The 16096-nt window shown below is 42.1% G+C and overlaps 1 protein-coding gene across 10 annotated transcripts in view; it reads right to left on the bottom strand.

The window, feature by feature from the left end:
- The window catches only part of LOC149308809 (teneurin-1), a 293986-nt gene that overhangs the window by 276605 nt on the left and 1285 nt on the right, over positions 1 to 16096 (bottom strand). The gene's annotated exons all lie outside the window — the stretch shown is intronic.

Genomic DNA, 16096 nt, shown 5'->3' with positions numbered 1-16096 from the left:
CAGCTTTTGATGAATCAATAAAGCACATGTCTTCTCTGACAAATAGGACCAAATTGGCACATGCAGGCCATCTCCTCCTTCCATCTCAGCATTTCTACGTTCAATAATTACCACCATTTGGCATAGTTCTTGAACCATCACACTGTGGTTTGCCCATGCCTTCCAACCTCGGATCAGAAGATATGGTTCCAATTCTGATTTTCTCATTTTGGCTCAGTAAGGAGGAACAAATCAACATCCATCAGGAGTTACTATTTAAGACTGTAGCTCTCAGAATCCCCAACAAGGATGGCATGGGATGGGGATTCTGGGAGCTGCAGTCCAAAAAGTAACTTTTCCAACCTTAATTGTGCCAAGCTGAGGAAGCAAAGAAGGTGTATGCCCAAGAACATGGCTTTTTCTCATATCCCGCAATCTTGTTTGGCAGCCAGGTTGATTAGAGAAAGAGCTATAGCCAATAAGGAAGAAAAAAAATCCCTGTATTATGTTGCTTGGAATAAAACCTTTAAACAGGCAGTTTATGGTAATGTTTCAGCTGCTTTACAGCTTTGCAGTAGAGACTCCCATCAACACACCAAATGCGATTTCTCCCAGCCAGTATTCCAGAAGAACGCAACAGGAATTGCTGAGAGCACTTCAGTAGAACTTATGTGTGTGTGTTGTCGTTCCAAAATCCAATTCGCTAAGTCAGAAGCTGTCATAAAAATATTACAAGCCAAACATGAGAGACATTACGGGGCAATTTCTTCCTTCTGTTTGCTACTTAAGAGACAGCTTATCCCACTGAAACAAAAAAGCAATCGCTATGTTTTATAGTCACCAGCAAAATTAACAATCAGTACAAAACAATTGTTCTTTGTAAAGTGAAAGGATGAATAAACATAATGAAGCAAGTTGCATACCTTTCAGCAACACTTGTCTACATCTTGTAGTAACAAATTCCTATACAATCTATGAAGAAGTACATTTTTAGGGAGGATCTGTCCTGGATACCACTTGCACTGTATGACACTAGAGGTTTCTCCATGTCCACTTTCATCCACAATACATGGTTTTATATACCTGTATTATGACCTTTCCCGACTTATCTTTCCCAAAGTTAGAAGACTTAACAAAAACCTCTTCAATCAAATAGTAACAATTACAGCATTACGACACTATTGTGAACCATTCATAATGATGCTTTCTTACATCAAATGCTTATGACAACTCCACAAATACACATACCTAAAAACAGTATTTAGCATTGCTTCTCTCCAGAAGCTTATTCATAAACAATGTTCAACTAGTTGTTCTCCCTCATTCTCCAAATTCTGTCAGTTCTTTATAACAAAGAGATATAAATACTATAAATAAATAAATAAATAAATAAATAAATAAATAAATAGTTTCGAGTTCATGCAAATCTTACACAAATTTAGGGAAGATGTCCATTAGGTCAACAAGTCTATAAGTATCTAGGTCTCCTTTGGTACTTGTATTATAGATTATAATTCCAGTTATCCATTCACTTGGAAATAATGACTGTTTGTGTTTATGGAAACATGGATGCATGAAACACTGGTGTCCAAATGAAGACTCCTATCAGGCCTCACTTGCAGAGGCAATGGCAAGGGATGATGGAAAGTCTACTTGAACAACATCTGAAAGACCACACTCTTTTCAGATGCCTCTGAGTATCCCACAAGGAGAATAGAAGGGTAGTAGTCTTCTTATGAGAGCCAGTGGGGCATAGTAGTTTGAGTGTTGGACTATGACTCTGGAGACCAGGATTCAATTCCCAGCTCGGCTATGAAACCCAGTTGCATGTTCCTGCCTCAGGGGAAGGCAATGGCAAGCCTCTGATCAAACCTATCGCATGATGGGTTTGAATTAAGGTCACCATAAGTAGGAAATGACTTGAAGACACACAACAACAAAAGCCCTCTTATTGACCCACAGCAACAGCTACACAAAGAGGGTGCTTATGATCCTGAAGGATGCCTGACTTGTTGCCATCAATAGTCTTATCAGCTAAACCCCTTTGTCACAGAAGTCCAGAACCCAACAAGACTCTTTCTACACTTCCGTGTAACGGTCAGAACAGCAACCTCCATTTGGCCCCCATTGCATTGTTCTGTCCTGTCCTGTCTGCTGCCCTCCCCAAATACACAAAAACAGTTTGTCTGGAGAGTCAACATGTCGGTTCTCACTTCTGCCAAGATAATTGGTCAACCTCTTCCTGAGATACTTCTGCTTATATCAGGTTTCACTGATTGATTAATAAGATGACAGCTGTCACAGAAAATCACATCCTCTGAAATCTGGTGTTCTAAAATTGTTTAGACTATTTGTTTCATGACCGCTATATGATTTGCATGAAGGAGGGCAAGGAAAAAAATGGGACCAGTACGGAGTGTCTGTTTGACTCATTACTGTCAGATGATAATGGCAACCCCATGGATTTCATAGGGTTTTCTACATTAAGGAACACTCAAAGGTGGTTTTCCATCGGTTTCATCTGACAAATAGTCTACAGCACCTGGTATTCCTTGGAGTGATCTTCCCCATCAAAATGTTAAAAGGTCTGATCCTATTTGGCTTCTAAGATCAGATGGGAGCCCTTTACTCCTGAGTAAAGCAGTGAGTGGCAGAAAGAATCCTCAGCATGTACAGAAAGTGATGGCAAAGTACCAGAAGAGGCAGACGTAGCTAAGGTCCGGGTTATTTGAAGGACCATGTGGCGCAGTGGTTTGAGCGTTGGACTACGACTCTGGAGACCAGGGTTCAATTCCCAGCTCAGCCATGAAACTCACTGGGTGACTTTGGGCAATCCATAGCTCTCAGCCTCAAGGAAAGGCAATGGCAAGCCTCATCTGAACAAGTAATAATAAGATGGGGCATGACTGTCAATCTTTTTGCTATCTCTGTGGGAGGCAGAACCGAACCCCCATGGATGGGAAAGAGCCACTGAATATCAGAAGAAAGGAGGGAATAAAATAAAATATAGAAGCACATGCTCAAGGGGAACGTACTTGGGAGGGGTACCATTGGTTGTGCCCCCCATATTCATCATATCTGTTGAAAACCATCTGGGCTAGTGGCCACACCCAAATCTCATACATTCCATAAATTAAGTTATGCACATTGCAGATAGCAATTTCCTTTGGTCACTTCCTGAACCTCCTACCCATCGTCTAACCCCAAAGTTATGACGGAAGGAGAAAGATTTCACCTCCACATCTCCAACTTTGAAGTACTAGTTGTACTTCAAGCCATAGCTGTCACACATAATTTGCTTCCTTTCTGGCAAGAAGCCACAGATAGTGCTTTTCACGGTGGAGTTAGCAGCTGGACTTAGTCTAAGGCAGTCAACTAATTTCATTAGCAATTTTTATTCCTAGGGCAAAACAGCTGCCACAAATAAGAGTAAGAAAGGCAAAAGCCAGGCTTGATGTTGCTGTCTATCATGTGGATCTCTCCTGCCACGGAATGGAAGATGGAAAGTTGTCAGCCAGGTGTGGCTTGTCTCAGTGTTTACCCCGACTTTCTTTCTCTATGGCAAATTTGGCTGGTCAGTTCTTGAAAAAGCTAAAGCATCTAAAACAATATCACATATTTATCAGCTGGGACAAGATGTTTTCTGGTCCAGATTTAGTCATATTTAAAGCAGACTCATTGAAATCAGTGCCACTCAGGTCAGTCATGACTAAGATGGCCCATTTATTTCAATGGGCCATCTTTAAATAGGAGTAAACCACCCAGTCATCCACTGAATCGATCAATGTTCTCATTTTTCCCTTCTAGAAGATGCTAGTGCAAAATGCTAGCACTGGAACTCTTCAGGGTTCAGTTCCCTCCTCTGGGTTTCTAGAAGTTCAGTCTCTAAGGATGAACGTCGATGGGAATGTTAATAGAAAAGATTCATTATCTGTCACAGTGGCATTGGGGAGATGGTAGCACATGGGGTTGTTGCTACATTAACAGTTCCTATTAACAATTAACATAACTGAGAGCTAGTGTGGTGTCGGGGTTTGAATGTTGTACTAGGACAATAAGACATTTATTGTAAGCTTATTGTATTTTATGGATGTTTTATTGTTAGCTGCTTTGATCTTTTTGGAGAAGTGGGATACAAATAATAATAATAATAATTATTATTATTATTATTAACAGGACTCCAGGAGACCAGGGTTCAAATACCTGCTAAGCCATGGAAGCCTACTGGTTGGCCTTCTGCAAGTCACACTCTCTCATCCTCAGAGAAAGGCAATGGAAAACCACCAATGAATGCATGTTGCCAAGAAAACCACACAAAAGGTTCAGAATAAACCAGAAACTCCTTGAAGACACACAACATTTCACCTTAACTTGCATGGCTACATCCTATATAATCCTGGGGTTTGTAGTTTAGGAAGGGGTATTTTGATTTCCAGCCAAAGATGATGCAAAGGGGGTGGCATCTTGCACTTTCCTGTAAATCTCAAGGGAGGAAAAGCAAACAGCTGCAGCAACACTTCACTTGTGTGTTGTTGCTCATTGATAACATTTGTTGTCTTAACCATAGCCTGATGCCACTTAGCCATACATGTTTCATACATGTGAAATGCTGGAGGGTATGGGAAGGCGTTTTAGTGCTCAGGCATTGCTTATGGGCTTCCCAGTGGGCAACTGCCAGAAAAGAAACCTAGACTAAAACCTTTGGCTCTTATTTTCTCGCTTCATTCATAGTAAAATGCACTTAAGCATTCAGAATAGCCTTGCTTTCCTTATCTAGCATCCATTCATGAATACTGTAAATCGTTGCATCCTCTCAGCCGACAGGTGGATATAAGGCTCCTTCCCTGCCAAAACCAACACAAAACTCCTTCCGCATTACAATACAAATGAAAAAACCCTGCAACTTAACATTTGCAAGAGGGGCACGCAGCAGGCCTAGCAGAACGACAGCTCCAGCCTTGCAGGCTCCAGATTATTATTAAAATCATCATCATCTATTATTTATGCTGCTGCACCTCATTCTCCACTAGGTACCATATAAAAATTAAATAGGCATGGCCCTGCCCACAAGCTTCCAATGCAAATCAGGCATTTCTCACCAGGAAGGAGGACTGAAGGAAAGAAGGCTCCGAGACGGAAACGAGGGATGGATTTGGAGAAAAAGGGAATGCTTGGCACATTATATATCATGGTATCAAAGATTCACCCATCAGATATTTGATAAACTATAAATTACTTCTTTCTAGCTTCTCCAAGGCGTCGGTGGTATTGCCCCAGGGTGGTTAGTGGCTTCGATGCCATCTTGGGCATCTGGCTGACATAGTCAGAGGGCAGGACAATTCTAGTCTAGACGCCAGCGCCAGGAAGGAAATGTGATCCGATCATTTGTTTTGTTTCTTTAGAGCCAAATGTTGCTCCATCTTGCAGGAGATGCCAGTTGAAAATATCAATGCGTTGCGATGCTTCCCATACCAAGAACGAACTAGAATATTTATAAGCTCTCTTATAACAAGAGTTCTCAGGGCGACTCGCAGCAAGGAATAAAGCAATTTAAAACCGGTTGGAATAAAAATATAAGACATCATAAAAACACAGGTCAGTTAAGTAAAAAATAACTTGTATTGAAAATGACTTTTAAAAAGTCTGAGGCAAGAGTCACTTCTTTTACTTTCATTACATTTGGGGCAAATCAAATTATGGTGGGATTTGGGAAGGCTATGGTGAGGTTTTAAAACATTTCACTTCTTCTTACAGAAGGAATTGAAGCTTCCGCAGTGTTTGCTGTTGTTCTGTGCCTTCAAGTCCTTTCTGGTTTATGGTGACCCTAGGCCAAACTTATCTCAGGGTTTCTTGGCAAGATTTCTCTGAGGCTGAGAGAGTGTGACCTTCCCAATGTATGTCACCCAGTGAGTTTCTCTGGCCAAACAGGGATTTGGAACCTGGTCTCTGTAGTCCAATGCTCAAACCGCTATACCACCATTTTGGAAGTCTAATATTCAATATACGCCATGCTGGCTCTCAGGGTTGTAGTCTAGAAAACTATTTCGCAACGTTAATACATTCCAAACATTTTCAGACGCAGCACTAAACCCTGATTTGGTGTTATATGCATACATCACTTGGGTTTATATACAGATACTCTAGAATCCAAGAGGGAGAGATTCCAATAGATAAATAGCCCTCCTTAATGTTCATGTGTTATTTAATTTATATACTCGAAACTGGAAGTCTAGCCAGCTTACAAAATTTAAATCAAATACAAATAAAAACCAAAGACATAACTTAGACACACTTTCATCTATCTATCTATCTATCTATCTATCCATCCATCCATCCATCCATCCATCCATCTCCAAAGAGGTCTTCTTGGTGGAGATTTAGTCTCAGTAGCATGTTCCTGGCAGTGATGCCATGCCTTGCATTTCCAGTGCTTAGCAAGAAAAGGCACTCTACTGGGCCCTCAGAGCGTACTACATCTTTGCTTTTACTTGCGACAAGGCAAGTTTCCTTACTTGAAGTTATGGAGAAGTAGAGCAAAAATGTTTAGTGTCTTCGGGAGCTTTGCATGCATTTATCAGAATGTGAGCCAAACTTTTCAGGGCCGGCAAAGGGCTTAAGGCAGGCTCCCTGCTCAGTCTGATGCCTAGTAGAGTAGAGGTTTTAGGATAATGCATACATTTGCTTAGTTTGCATACTTCTCTGCCAGGGATTCAGATGCTCCTTGACACAAGCCATAGGCTCCATGACAAGAGGTCTCTGCCTCCAAAAGTCCATTTTTATCTCAAAGACTATACTCTTCAATAAGCTTATAATCTCACTCAACAGGCTTCCAGAATCCCAAGTTTCACAGGTAACACTTCTCACTCAACCACTGACTACCCGCTGCCTTTCTGAACTAGTTCCCATGGAAACAAGGGCCTGGCAAGAAGGAAATAGGGTAAAAGAAAAAAAATTTTAAGTCACCCTTGTTTCAAAAATTTCTGTTTGGTTTGCTACACTCCCTTCACTGTTAACATGGAAACAAGGAGCGTGAAAACAGGGGGAGACATAAAGGAAGAAGGCTTGCTCCTTCTCTCCTTCTGCAAGTCTGAAACCCGGTTCTAAGAGTCACTGAAAGTTTCTGCCAGTGCAACAGAAGATGCATTTGCTTCCCGTGGGCCAAAGAAGGAAATGGAAGTTTGAATGCAGTGTTCATACATAGCAGCACAGTTCTCCTTACATACTCTTAACACAGACCTTTGGGTAGCTCAAATGGCACCAGCCATGAACAACATTGGTCTTCAACAGGCTTGAAGGAATGCAGTCATTACACATAGCAACACAGTTCTCCATACATACTCTTAACACAAACCTTTGTGGAGCTCAAATGGCACCAACCATGAACAACGGTGGTCTTCAACAAGCTTGAAGGTATGCAGTCATCATACATGGTAACACGGTTCTCCATACACACTCTTAACACCTATCTTTGTGGAGATCAAATGGCACCAGCCATGAACAACAGTGGTCTTCAACAGTCTTGAAGGAATCCCAAGGTTGGCAGAAGTACAAATACAAATCTTAAGGGGAGAATACTATGAAGAATTGGGGTGCAAAACAGCTCAATGAAAGCACATTTAGTGACCAGAGCATCCTGAGAGTGTGGTGAAAGATGGAAAATGCACAGAGAGAGAACAACAGAATGAAAGATAGTGTGGTTCAACCACAAAGGTCACCATTCCCCTGAATCGCTTTGCTCCAGGTCCCATTTGCAAGCTTTAGCATTATTAAAGCATGGAGTTGTGGAGTTTTGTTGTTCAAGAAGAAGTCTTTAACCAGGAGCCACACCAATTCCAGAGTGTCCAGCCTGGATTATTTCTGCAGTGCTGATGTAGGCCAAGATGTTTTGCAATCTGGGACAAAGGACATATCAGACATTTTTTCAGTTGGATGTACAAGAGCCAATTGGACTATCAATTGACGTTTCCTTCAATGCTGATAACAAGACAAAGTCTCCCATCATACCCAAAGGCATCTGGGAAGGTTAGAAAGTGAATGACAAGTGGGAGTCTTGGATGAAAGTAGGGGTTTGCTCTGCTGCTCCCCAACACCTGGAGCAGTTGCCTCACACTGCCTAATGGGAGGACTATTCCTCCAATGCATGCCAAGGGGCACTGTAAACTCGATATGATCTTCTTCCATTTTGTGTAGGAGTTGTATGAGGAAATAAATGTGCATCCAAAATCTAAGGATTAACTTTATGGCCACAGTCACCATATATTCCCATTGTCTTTCCCCACTCCCACATTCCTTTCCTCCTTCCAAGACTTCAGTGAGGTAAGGTTAGTTGTTTCACAAATGTATTATTCAAGTGATATTTCATGAAAATATATAGACAAACAACTGTGCGGTGTGTGTACTGTTTGCAAAGACGTATTTAAAAGATTGACATTTTCTAATTCACTATTTGCATGGATGGAGAGAGCAAGCATACACAATCATTCAGCATTGCATGATCTCTCTTATAGCACTGAATGTGTTTCATTCATGAGAAATATGTCCTAGTTAGAAATATATCATTGTGGTGATATATATTGACCTCCTATTTAAATGTTAGTTTGGTGTTAATTAGGTTTTTTAATCTTTACATATAAAACATCTGTAATAGATACAGTCTGTTGTAGTCTGCATTAGGCACAGTCTAACTAAATTTAAACAAGAGAATCACCAATGGGGGGGAGTTTAATGTGTTGTTTATATCTTGTGCTGAAAACAATTATTGCCCAACAACAGGCATCATTTATTAATTTATTAATATTAATTGACAGCAATAGGTTTTCTTTTGAACATCCATTGACTGAGTGCATGCTGTCTAATGCAGTGTCTGCTCACACTCTCACACACTACTTCGGGTTCTTCTTTATCAAGGGCCAACTCCTCTTGGTTGTGTGCAACATCCTTCCTCCTGCGTTGTCCTCCAATGACCATAGTTAAAACTGACTTGTCATCTCATCTCCACACCCACAAAGGTTTGCTTTCCTAGGGACATTTTCTCACACAGAGTGCAATATAAGTTTGTCCCTGGACTCTACCCCACGCTTCTGAGGATGTAGGCTCAAGTCTACCAAAGCTCATGATACCAACTTGTCTCCTTCAGTTCTTCTCAAAGGGGCTATGTCATGCCCAGCCTGGAGGATGGCTTGGAGGACTCAGAGGATGAGCTAGAGCCCCTGGGACCTGAACTTGTAATGGAGGAGCCAGAGCCCCTGGGGCTTGAACCTGTAATGGAGGAGCCAGAGGCTGGCCCTAGTTCTGCTGGAGCAGAGTCTATGGCCCCTCCAGAGGTTCAGCAGCCAAGTTTGCCTGGTGCCGAGGCTGTGGACATGGAGGAGGATCTGGGCAGTGTGCCTACCTTCAATGAGCGTCGAGCAGAAAGAGAGGGCCTTCGAAGATCTCGGAGGCTTTATCAGAAGCGTCTTCGTAATCAGACACAGCTGAAGGCCGGCTCCTTGCCTTCTTAAGCACCTGGAGCATGTGTGGTTCTTTGCCAGTGGATATCTGACTCTTTTAGAGGAAAGACTCTGTCTCTGGCTCCTTTGGCTTCTTGTCTTGACTACCTGGAAACCTTGACCTTGGACTGCTTTATCGACCTGCCTATCTGTTGCCCTGAACCTCGGACCGTCTGACAATTCTCTTGGTAATCCCTTTTGGTAGAACTACTGTGAATCTCCAGGACTGTGTAGCTTACACTGACTTTGCTGTGCTGGGAGGGGGTTTGTTTGTTTGAGAACTAGCTGCCTTATCAGCCCTTTGGCTGCTTTCCCGGACAGGCTAGAAGATCCCTTTGCATACTAATCTCCTCTTTGATGGATTGTCCACATAATATCAAGTTTGTCTGACTGTCTCTCTCTCTCTCTCTCTATATATATATATATATATATAGGATTTGATTATTCACAGGTATGTTCTCTCTAGCAATATCTAGGTTCTCCAGTGCAACTCTATGGTCAACTTTAACTAAACGTTGCACTGAAAGAGTTAGAGATTCGTAGAAGAGAATACTCTACTAGGCTCCTCCAGTGCAATTTCTATGGTCAGTGTCTGTCGGACGTTGACCACAGAGTTGCACTGGAGGGCCTAGAGATTTCTAGAGAGGAGTCCTCTCAGGTAAAAACATGGTGCTTTTGTTATTTGCGGTTTTTCCATATTCATGAGGGTCTTATGCCCCTAACCCTAGCGAATATAGAGGGACAAGTGTATGAGATAATGAAGGCTCACTGTTGCTCATCAACAGAGATGAGCAACATCCAATGTGCCACTTGGTGACAGTCTTCCTTAATATTTCAACTTGAGCCAGGAGGAAGGACTTAGATATGACCATAAGTAGAGGTAAAGATCACATATCTACCTAAAATCTTCACCTGACCACTTATGTGTACAGATATAAATTCAGACGTAATGACAAAACAGGGGGGGGATATATTTCATCATGACAGGGAAGACTATGTCCTAGTGGCCTGTGAGCCTGCTTCCTTTGCTGTTCATGTGTTGCCATCTCTTCATGGACAACATCAAGACCCTATTCTCCCTTCCTTTTACTAGAGATGGATGCATCAACCGTTCAAACAAAGGATGCCTTCAAACCGAGGACTGCCTTCTGATAGAGAACTTTGAAGTAGGACACATGGTGTAATGACAAAGTCATCTCCACCCCACAAAAAAGTCAACAGATAGGGTAAGATGATGAAGTAGTAACACAAAAGAACAATAAAATAAGCTTAGTACTGGAACAGTCATTTTCACCATTTGTCCAGGAGAGGAGCTGAATGCACCATTCATTCCCAACATTCCCATCAACTGAGATAAATCTAGCCCACATCTGACAACTTGCATGGCAGTTTGAAGAACATTCCCCAAACCACGTGTTTTAAACTTCCACACCTATTTGCCCCATCCAACATAGTCAACAGATGGGTGATGGGTGTTATAGTACAAAATATCTGGAGAGCACCAGACTGGAAAAGACAAAATTGAAGTGTCAGAGGCACTAGTGGAAATCTTTTTTCAGAGAGCAGGTCAAACTAGCTTATTTCCTAAGGTCATATCTGAAAGTGCACAAGGCAGCCATCTTGGGTTTGGAGACACTTAGGCCCTGAATGGAAAACTGCCAGAAATCCCATATACACACTTTGACATCCATTAGGGAAGAAAGGGGTGTGTGTGTGTGTGTGTATTAAAGATGCCAGGATTAGGGGCAAAAGAGAATTATGGGGTGGAAAACAAGAACCATATATACCAGAGGTGGACAACAAGTGCCCCCCCCCTTGAGTGTTTTTTTTCAGGGGGGGTCCATTAAAATAAAACATCCAAGACCAAAGGGGGGGGGATGTTCCAAGAAACCCACTGCTTTTTGCCACTGGGGTGTACTTTTGTCCTACCCAAATATCCTTGCTGGGAATCTGAACACAACATGATGCAACACAGCAGGAGTGTCATGCTCTGGTTGTCAGAAAGTTGGTCCCATTGATAAGGTGTGCCAAAATTCCCAGAGGCACTGGGACTCACACTGTAGTCAGGAAATATGGCACACTATTTATACATTAAATCCTAATCTTCACACCAGCCCTCGTCCTCAATACACTGCATTTCTGAATGGACTTATTTTGTCAATGGACAAATGCACCATAACTCACACCAAGCAAGGTGTTTAGGGATTTTTTGGTTTTATCCCCAGTGCATGACCGCTAATGAGTGCCACACAAAACACTGAGCAAGCTTGAGCTCCAAACATGAATAATGTCACATCCAATTTGGCTGTGTGCCACCAGGATAGCTAAAGTTCCAAATCTGAGCAATGTGACAACAAACAGGATGGATTTTAAAAGCAAAGAGAGGACCAGTTGTTTAGAAAAGAATGATTAAGCCTTGAGTGGGTGATGCGTCCACAGCTCTGCCTCGGAAACTAGATTGCAAATGCATTACGAGAAGGAAATTAATCTTCATTATGCACTTTCTTTTACTGGTAACAACAGGGGAAAAATACATATATGATGAACTCTCCAAAACATGTTATTCTCATTTTCCACTTCGGAAGGACAGTCAGTCACTGTTGTTCAATTAACATCCATTTTCAAAATAGACTCCCCCCCCCCCCCTTTGTATGTGCGAGACGGCTTTATAATACAGCTTCGCAGTCGACCGTATTCCCATTACACAAATACAGCCCCAAAGACACACATTTTATAATTTGCACATCTAGGTGTTCTATTTCATTAATTACTAGTCATTCATTTTGTAAGACAGTTGCAAGGGGCACCGAGGAAAACAAAATCTCTGTAAAGAAGGGGGGACAGTTCATAATCTGGATCCAGTCCAACAGAGTAGGCTATTTCAATGCTGTTTCACAGTTGAGATTCTTTGTTTCTATGGATCAGAACCAATCCTCTACTCCATTAGAACTATAACAAAACAAGAAATATTCATTTTATTTTACAGTGTGGGTTAATGATAGTACTCCAAATAGATTCGTTCCAATAAAATCAATGGTGTGTTCATTTCCAAATTTAGGAGTATAAGGCCTAAATACCCTAAAGGCATGAAATCACATCTCACCTTGGATACTAAGCAGGGTCAGGCCTGGTTAGTACTTGGATGGAAGACATCCAACATATACCAGGTGCTGTGGGCTACATTTGAGAGGAACAAACTGGCGAAACCATCTCTTGAGTATTCCTTGCCTAAGAAAACCATATGAAATGTATGGGATCGCCATAATTTGGCAGGTGACGAAGGCACATGCAGATATTTAGAGGTGAAATGTGGACGTTAATGAGAATTAATATGCTATGGATCAAGTAACTATTTTAAAACCAGCAGAGCGTCAAAATACTCTTTCCTGATAGCAAAGACCCACTAAACACATTTGCTTCCAAGTAAACATATACAGAATTACACTGTAATGAATGGAATTAAATTCCACTGTTTTGAATGGACCCTACTCTCAAGAGCAGGAACAGAGTGTTTACTGCTATACTGCTATAATTCAACAGCATTGGGGGAAATGTCATTGCAAACATAATTCACTATATATATATATATATATATATATATATATATATATAATCATAAGGAGACAGAGATGCCGTTTCCATTACCTACCCAATACATCTATGTATCTACCCTGTATATCTTTCAAAACATTTGGAATCTTAGTTCCAGACAATCAAACTGTATGAAAATCCCACTGATAGCAAATCCACTAAGGTTTACAACATGAGTGAGACTATGTTCTGTCTATGAAATTGTTTAGAACACAAAGCTGAATATCAAAAAGGCTGCACAATTCGTGGCAGAAGCAGATGGGGCCAAATGCAGAGGATGAATACCTATCCACATATGCACATTTGTTCTCATTTGACAGGTCACTCGGTTAAGGTACCTTCACACTCGGGATGCATACACTGCTCTGTTTGCCAGTGCTGGAGATGTGGGGGCTCATGTGAAATCAATGGTGTGCTGTTTTGTTTGGCTCAGTCATGAACAGCCAGAAGAGTGAAAGCACAAAATGAAGGTTCACGGTTATGTTGACAAACACATCCAGAGACAAAAACCAGGCATATTTTCTGCATCTTCAATGCAACACCGGTGGCTGGGTCTTTTTTGTACACTACAGTTAATCCACCTTGACAATTAAAGCTACATTTATACAGATGCTCTCTAGATAGGTTTCTGACCGTCCTTTAACTGTAGACATAAACATATGAACAGAAAAGGCTCCCATCCTAAGTAAACCCTCCCTTTGGCTGCAATAGAGAGTTTGACAGAGAGCCTTAAAAATCAAAATCACAAACTACATTGGCTGCCGACTAGCAGCATTGATGCTGGTTTGTTGTCCTCCATGGAAAAAGCATAACTGTATGTTCAGGCACTCCCTCCAATATCATAAGGACGATGAAAACTATCACCTTTCCTTCCCAAATAATGAGCCCAGAGCCGATTTTCAAGAATGAAACTGCTAAGAGAGCAGAACGCAGCTTGATGGATGGACGGATTCTAGCACACATTCAAATGTTCAGTGGAAACGACAGGAGAGGCTGCAAAATGAGAAAGCTGTAAAATTTCAAAGCCCGGAAGACTTGAAAGCAGCGGATGGAAAACAAAAGGCCAAAATGGAAGGAGGAGGTCACTATTGATGAACTGTATAGAGCTGTCCTCTCTTTCAACTTGATTCCTAAGAGGGCCTGGGACTTGGTGAGTAATATGTTACCACACCTTGAAGCAATGCTGCTTTTAAACAACCTCCACTTAGCTGCCTGCCAGCAAAGCAGTTCCACACTCCTTTCTGCCAGCTCACTGACATACAATTCGAGGCAAAACAGACACAATCGCTTTCCTCCTAGCATCCAAGGTGTACGTCTGTGTTGTGACACACTTCCGACAAAGGAGTAAGGCATTTTATTTGAGTGCATCTGATTCATGGTTGACACTACTTGGCACCAAAGCATGTTTAAGACCCAGAAAACCCAGAGTTCAAATGTCATCTCAAAATGTGAACAAAATAGGAAAGGAGCCACTGTCCTCCTCATTTCCACTGGCAATATGGAGATAAAACCCATGAGCTACTTTACAGGGTTGTTGTAACCAACATTGATCTTTTAAAGCAAAAAGTGCTTTAGAAATCCAAGTGTTAGATATTATAATGATGACAGAAATATCTCTTACATTCACCCTTAAGGTTTCTCTGGGCCTGAGAAAGTGAATCTTGGGTAAGAACAACAAAGCAGGTAACATGATTAAAAAGGTAACACCTAACCCACTTGTTACAATAAGAAAATGATATTGCAACCGTGAACAAAGGAGACCTTCCACAGGCAAAATTAATATTTAGAGGTTGCTAAAACATACACACTGTATATATAACATAAGTGTCTGTGCATAGAGTTGGATCTCTCTCTCTAAAACACACACACACAAATACACACACTGAACACTGACATGCAACTCAGCTGTACATTGTATTTTTCCAAAGTATGAAAGTGCATCAGTCTCATCCACTAAGGGCTCTGCATTTAGGTTACAGGGCACTGAAACTATAATAAATGAATATATAAAACTATTTATCATCGTAATAAAACACGGCACATCGAAACGAACAGTCCAAAGTACAAGACATGACAGTACAGATAAGGCAGAAGCAGCAAAGGAGCCTGTGTGAGCCCAAGATGCTTCCTCACCGTTGTGTCTAAAAAGCTGGCACATGCTGTACATTGAAGGGCATGCAAATCTCTTACTTGCGCATATCAACATGAGGCACACTGCATGCTCTCTTCCTCTTCTACACCTTGACTTGGCCCACACGGCAGAGCACCCCCAACACAACCTTTCCTCAGTTCCCGGCAATGTCACATCCACAACCCGATAGACAACTTCCCAACCATTTCCTGCACACACAACCCAGTTCCTCAGGACGTTGAAGACGCTGCGGCTCTGTCCAACAACAGAGCGCCACATGGCTTGTGTGCCTGTACCTGAGTGTGACACACAGACATACACAGAGCATGATGCTTACAACCAAGGTGGCAAGCCTTTCTCTCCCTCCTTTGTGGTGCTTTAAGAGATGCAAGCTGGAGCCTTTCTGAAGCAAACGCCACTCTGTGTTCAACCAGCCTTCCTGGTTTTTGCCTGCCAGCCGGGCTCCTCCACCACCGGCACCCAATGTGCCAGACTAGCCAGGAGACCAAGGGCAGCCAGGGAAGAACCTGCAAAACCGAAACACTGCTGGACCTCCTTGTTTTGGGGGTGGAGACCAAGAGTACCTAGAGATTGCTGGACCTCCTTATTTTAAGGGGAGACCCAGGCAGCCAAGGGAATAATTTCCAAAGTCTCAAAATTGCTGGATCTCCTCCTGGAGGGGAATGATTTCCAAAGCTCAGACATTGCTGGACCCCCTTGTTTTGAGGGGAAACCAGGGGCAATGGGGGGAACAATTTGCAGTGCCCTGAAATTGCTTGTCTGTGTGTGTGTGTTGGTAAAGAAGAGACCCAGGGCTGCATAGGGAACAATGTGCAAAGCCCAGAAAATTCTGGACCCCTTGTTTTAGGGTGAGATGGAGGGCAGGCTGAGGAAGAGTGTGCAAAGC

This window comes from Sceloporus occidentalis, unplaced genomic scaffold, assembly GCF_023333645.1.
Source record: "Sceloporus occidentalis isolate IW3139 unplaced genomic scaffold, rSceOcc1.0.p SCAF_8, whole genome shotgun sequence".
NCBI classification, from domain to species: Eukaryota; Metazoa; Chordata; class Lepidosauria; order Squamata; family Phrynosomatidae; genus Sceloporus; species Sceloporus occidentalis.
Note: the sequence above shows the minus strand (reverse complement) of the source record. Positions and strands in the feature narration are given on the sequence as shown.